Source organism: Sander lucioperca, chromosome 15 (assembly GCF_008315115.2).
Source record: "Sander lucioperca isolate FBNREF2018 chromosome 15, SLUC_FBN_1.2, whole genome shotgun sequence".
Classification (NCBI taxonomy): Eukaryota; Metazoa; Chordata; class Actinopteri; order Perciformes; family Percidae; genus Sander; species Sander lucioperca.
The window spans coordinates 6,294,459-6,300,900 of record NC_050187.1 but is presented as its reverse complement, the minus strand read 5'-3'; the positions used below and the strand labels follow the sequence as shown (position 1 = coordinate 6,300,900).

The following is a 6,442-nucleotide window of genomic DNA, read 5'->3' as shown; positions in this document are numbered from 1 at the left end:
TTTGGCTCTGATCAAACAAATACTTCAACTTAAGATGTCTAATGTTATATGTATTTTACGAACGAGTGAAAGTATAACTGGATGGTTGGATTGTCATGAAATTTGGTACACATATTATGTCCCCCTGAGGATTATGGTGTAGCTTAAGTGCAACATGGAGCTTGAGGATGTAAAGAAAAAAAAGAAAAACAGTAGAATTACCTTTGAGCAAGTTTGGAGGAAAGTCGGAGGTATGGAACCATTTTAAACAAGTCGTGGGCAGTGACAACGTGTGTGTCGGCTTTGTCGAGTGCATTAGGCTAAGTGCGGCACGCTACCTGCCTATGACAGCAAATAAAACTGGGACTTAGATGATGAACAGACACATGAAGCAGGCTCGCCGTGGCAGAAAACATGATAGTCAGCCTTCAACGTCCTCTTTTGTTACTTCTCCAAGCATGAGGGCGAGGCAAGCCCTCACAGAGAAGTTCGTTGTTTTTTCGGGTTTTTTTACGTTTCTTCATTCGGATATCATTTGCGATCCATTCCATTCTGAATAAACAAACAGTGCAGTTTACATGCTTTGCTCTTGTTGCATTATTCATTAAGATCATTTTAAACAGATTTCTGCAGTTCAAACAACTCTGAATTGTAGTTGAGAACGTCAGTTATAACAGCCCACGTATTAAAAAAAGTGTTGGGTTGAAATCGGGCTCGGGCTCATAATTCCAGTTAATGTGTTGGGCCGGGTTGGGTAGGGCTTGATTTTTTGGGCCCGATCTAAGCTCTACTGAGGATGAATCAAAATCACTCTTCCATTTGTCCACTACTTAAGGACAAATTAATTTCAAACGACCCCCAAATTCTAGCTGGTGTGCTAATGTGCACTGCACATGTGCGTGTTCTTTACACGTTGGGTCTAACATCTCTGAGGACACAAAGTGTCTGTTACCACACTGATCAGTAAAGAATGAAAAAGAGTAAGTAGTCAGAAAACGCCAAACAAAATTATTACAAAAAATATGAACAGACTGCTGAAAGATGTGCATCTGTTTTAGTCAGAGCAAAACAAGACCTGTCTACCTTAGGGGTGGGAATCACCACAGGCCTCACAATACGATATCATAGCGATACTTATGTCACGATACAGTATTATTGCTATTTTAAACATATTGCAATATCCTGTGATATATTGCAATTTATTACCTTTTTTCCAACTTAAAATTTTTCCCAATTTTAAATGATGTCCCCAAAAGGAAACTTTCTCAACATCTGTTTTATCTTAAAAGATAATTTTTGTCTGTTCATCTCCTATCAATTTTATTGCTGCAAAATGGGATTGTCAAGCAGACAAACACTGACACATATATAATAATAGATCGATACGTGGCGTCTATGTATCGATACAGTATTGCCACAGAAAATAGAGCGATGCTATGCTTTATCAATGTTTATCCCTCACCCCTAGTCTACCTCTGAATGTGGTCTCAGTGATCAGATGTCAATGCATCCTGGGTGCATTGCCGACCTGTACTTAGAGCTGTCCACTTATCACTCAGAACAGATTTAGATGGGAATGGGTTTTTTAGATGTCTTTGTACAACCAGCCCCAGAAATTAGCTATCAAGAGAGCTTCACAGCCAACTTAATATAAGCCCGCACAGGTTGTTGTACCATGTACTCCTGTGTGACAACTGAGTGCAAACCATGTCAAAGGTGTTTGCGTTGCAGTTTGTATTCTGCCGTAGTGATTCATTTTATTTAACTGAAGACATGTCTCCCTTCATTTTGCATTTTGGACTGTACAGTTAGAGGTCAACAACATGAAAGCATCTTTGCTATTGGTTGATAGCATCTGTGTATGTTAGTGTGTGTGCGTATATAAGTGGACCAAAGTTGAACTCTGAGTGAATCCACTCATTAAGATCCCTCCTTATGTGTTGAGTTTATGGGGAGGCTTTCGTCAGTTGCTTTATGTTAAATGTAGTAGTTAACCTTTTTTTTTCCAACTGCTCTTATCATCAACACTTTAATCTACCATTATACAACCTGTTGTCATGCTTCCATACAAACTGTTTATAACAAGTTAGTTTAAGGTTGAAAGTGTGTTACTCATCAGTGCCTCAGAGCTTTGTTTTTGATTCTCTGCGCCGTTTGTGGTCTTAATTTCAATTTTATGAATGCATTTACTTTGATGACAAACTGCCAAGAATAGAAAATGTGTTTGATAAAAATCACCTAATCACTTTATTGTTCTTTTTTGTTATTGTATCTAAGTTGTAGAAGCAGGGCTGCTGCAGCTGTCCTCTTGTGTTAGTTTGAAATTTGGAGACTTAGCAACCATGAACAAAATGACATTAGGTTGCTATTGATTTGACTATTTCCACGATTCTTTTTAAAATTGAATACAGTACATTAATTTGGAATACTTTAAAGCCAATAAAATAAATAAAGATAAAAAAGACTTACTTTCTTCTATTTACAATGATATAGAGAAGGCTTTGAATCAGCATTTAGACCAGGGACCTCAAACCCAAATCACCTAGGGCAGGGGTCTCAAACTTGTGGCCCGGGGGCCAATTGAGGCCCGCGGGCTGATATTTTGTGGCCCCCCTACTTGACATCAAAGTTTAGTGTCAGTGCAGCCCGCGCGTTGTTCTGAAACGCACCTTTTTGCTGAGTCGTTGCGTGTGCCGCGCTTGCGGGCACGGCACACGCGCTTACGGGCTACCATAGCTAGTCTCGTGACTGCGGCGTTTGTTGTCAACGGTTGTCAAGCTAGCCAACCGTGAAGTACCTGGGGAAGTATCAACGTTAATCACTTGGTTGAAATGTGTTCCAGAGTGACAGAAAATATATGCCATCACCCAGTTCCAGTCATGTGTCTCTCAAAATGTGCCGTGAAGAGAAAGGTTGGCGACGAGCACAGGCAATTTCAGTGAAAGTGGGAGACGGAATATTTTTTCTATCGAGCACAGGAGCACCCCTACATGTCTCATATGCACAGAGAAAGTTGCGGTGTACAAGGAATATGACATCAGATGTCATTACTCAACTAGACATGCTGAGGAGTATACAAAAGACCAGGGAGATGAGAGAAAGAACCGAGTCTTAAAAAATGTCTATTGAGGCAACAAGATTTATTTAAGAAAGCAAACAAAGAATACTTTTGTTGAATACTCGACCCACACTCTGCCTCGAACGGCCCCCAGGTAAATTGAGTTTGAGACCCCTGACCTAGGGAGAGCGGCAGCGTCCTCCTTTTGTAACTATCTTGTCTGTCCAAAGTCAACCTCTCTGAATTTGTGAGGCAGATGTAAAAATAAATTTATGAAGTGGAACCTTATAATCTAATTGTCTGACATGCAGGATCTGGCCCCTGGGCCGATAGTTTGACACCCCTGATATAGACCTTCATGTTGAAAGACAAAAATTACAGAAAATATTGAATATGTTCAATGGAAGGACCAGTGTGTAGGATTTAATGGCGTCTAGCGGTGAGGTTGCAGATAGCAACCCACTGAATACCCCTCACCGAGCATGCATGAGAATCTACGGTGGCCTTCTCTTCAATGTAAAAACATGAAAGGCCCTCGCTAAAGCCAGTGTTTGGTTAGTCCGTTATGGGCTACTGCAGAAACATGGCTGGCTCTGTTGAAGACGACCAGCTCCCTATGTAGATATGAAGGGCTTATTCTAAGCTAACAAAAACCCCAAAACACAGTTCTTACAGGTGGTTATGCACTAATGAAAACATAATTGTGAATAATATATTCCATTTCTGTCAAAAGATCCTCTAAATCATACACACTGGCCCTTTAAATAAAACATGAGAAATCCAAATGATCATAAACTGTTTATTTAGAGAGACAGTGGGTGCATCTGTGTACTTGGACTCAGTAGACCCTAGTATTTCTAAAACTCTTTATGGGGGGGCTGCATACAGGTCCACACAATAGGAAGTCTTTACTTCTGGGGCAAGTTTAGGTGGAACCAAACACTTTGAGAGCGTGATGTGTGCAGAGGTTCCTGATGTGGAGCCTCCAAATACAAAATTCCTGTCCACATTTATACACATGTACACTAAAAACATCACTGTTGATGATGATGGGCTTTGCTTTTTTAAGGTATTCAATGAATTAACAAAAAGTCCTTAATTGAACTACAGGAGACACTATCAAATCTTGACTTTAGAATCAGCAGTTGACAAAACTACTTCGCTACAAGGTGCTTTTCTAGAGATTTCAATTATATCACATGATCATTGGCAGATCGGATCTTGCCCAGTTGTAAAGGAACTGTAGTTCAAAGTTCTTTTCTTTAAGTACTTTAAGGAATTGTTGGAGTGGAGATCAAAAGCCCATTCTTGTTTCAAATGCTTTTATTGTGAAGCACTATCATGTTAGTTACATTACATGTCATTTAGCTGACGCTTTTATCCAAAGCGACTTACAATTAAGTGCGTTCAACCTTGAAGGTGCAAACTCCAGACAAGTAGTAAGTACATTAGCTCTAAATAGGTAATGCTACAAAGAGCCATATGTAAAGTGCAGTATCAATATATATATATATATATTTTTTTTTTCCCCCTTCATTATCTGAGGTGTAGTCGGAAGAGATGTGTTTTTAGCCTTCGGCGGAAGATGTGTAGGTTTTCGGCCATCCTGATGTCAATAGGGAGCTCATGCCACCATTTAGGAGCCAGGACAGCAAACAGTCGCGATTTAGTTGAGTGATTAGTTCTCCCTCCCTGTGAGGGGGCAGCAAGCAGGTTGGCTGATGCAGAGCGGAGCGGGCGGGTTGGGGTATAGGGTTTGACTATGTCCTGGATGTATGCCGGGGCTGAACGTTCATGGCCCTGTATGCAAGTACTAGTGTCTTGAAGCGGATGCGGGCAGCAATTGGTAACCAGTGAAGAGAGTTAGTCAAATATAAAGTTATACAACGCTTCTTCAAAAATAGCAACAATACAAAATACATTCAAATGAAACATAATACAAATGGAACAACATTTTAACATAAGCCCTCTCTACGGGAAGAAATAATGAATTAGAAAGTCTCCCCTTCCCTCCCTCCGAGTGCTGTGTATGGTGCTTGTGATCTGCACAACCTCAGTCTGTCCCTTCCAAATGCTGTTCACCATTTCTTTTTCTAATTCTTTAAACCTGTCATTGGGGATATACCTTATCCTCTCCAGATACAAAGTATTTCCTACCGTGGTAAGCCATTGTGTGAGTGAGTTTCTTTTTGAACGAGTGAGTTAATGAACAATGCCCTAGGACAGGAACAGTTGCTGCCTCATTCCAAACACGTCGGCAAAGGGTCAAAATAAAGTCACAATGTGGCTCCACGTCTATTAAACATGCTGAAGCAAGTTTGAGGAAATGTTTGCTGGAATTGAGAAATTTAAGCTTTAATCTCAAAGATTTTTGTTTAAATAAAAGTCTGTTAAGTCACTATCACTGAAGAAGGTAACACAATGCTGATTGAGTCTACGGCCTATTAATGAAAGTATTGCAATATTCATATACAGTTGTGTTCAGAATAATAGCAGTGTGTTTAAAAAAAGTGAATAATGCTCAAAATCCTTAGAATAGTTTTTAAATACATAATATCAACTAGGGGTGTAACGGTACGCAAAAATCACGGTTCGGTACGTACCTCGGTTTTAAAGTCACGGTTCGGTTCATTTTCGGTACAGCAAGGGAAAGAAATACAAACATTAAACTGCAGGTTGTTTATTACTATAAACTGTTTTTTAACAATTTGTTTACACTTTTTAAAACACTTTTTAATAAAATATAATAAATAAAATATATATAAAATAAAAAAAGAATAAGAAAAATACTGCTGCAAAGTATCCACTAAATAAAATACTCTCAGTCTCAAACCAATATCACATAATAAAATATAATGAAAAATATAAATAAATAAATAACTGTGGATTACAGTGCAGCATTATCAATCCCAGCTTGTCAACAACCGAGTATGGTCGTAGATCAGCTGCTATAAAAACACCAATTGCTTTCGTTATTGCGTTGGCCCGATCGGAATTACCAGCAAAGGTCTGTTTAAATACCAACGGGAGCTGCGTTTGAATTACGGCCGTTTTTTTCCTTGTAGTATACTACAGTGACCAGATTTCTGAGACAAAATCCGGGGACATTTTCAGCACAGAAGCATAAAGACCTCCAAAAAGGTATTATCTTTGTAAAACTTAAAACGGGGACACTGCCCCGGGGGGGGTCACATGGGCATGCTCCCCTGTAAGAAAATTTTGTCTATTTTAACATTTAAATGCATCAATCTGGTGCACTTCGAAAAGAAATTCAGAGGTTAGACTTGATTATTCTTATCTATGGATGGAAATATTTGTGCTGTAGCCTGAACTATTTTGCACTTCAGAATTTTAACTATGCACACACAGGTTGAATAGATTTTTTTCTTCATATTTTTGCATTAA

At 39.2% G+C, this 6,442-nt stretch overlaps 2 long non-coding RNA genes across 2 annotated transcripts; one reads left to right on the top strand and one right to left on the bottom strand.

Annotated features, from left to right (window-relative positions):
• Positions 1-1,317: 1,317 nt before the first annotated feature.
• LOC118493183 lies at positions 1,318-3,322 on the top strand. The gene is made up of 2 exons (XR_004895162.1): positions 1,318-2,532; positions 3,233-3,322. It is a non-coding gene; the product is annotated as an uncharacterized LOC118493183 (long non-coding RNA).
• LOC116065932 lies at positions 2,378-3,309 on the bottom strand. Its single transcript, XR_004108851.1, has 2 exons — positions 3,217-3,309; positions 2,378-2,521 (listed from the first exon to the last, which is right to left on the bottom strand). It is a non-coding gene; the product is annotated as an uncharacterized LOC116065932 (long non-coding RNA).
• Positions 3,323-6,442: the final 3,120 nt, after the last annotated feature.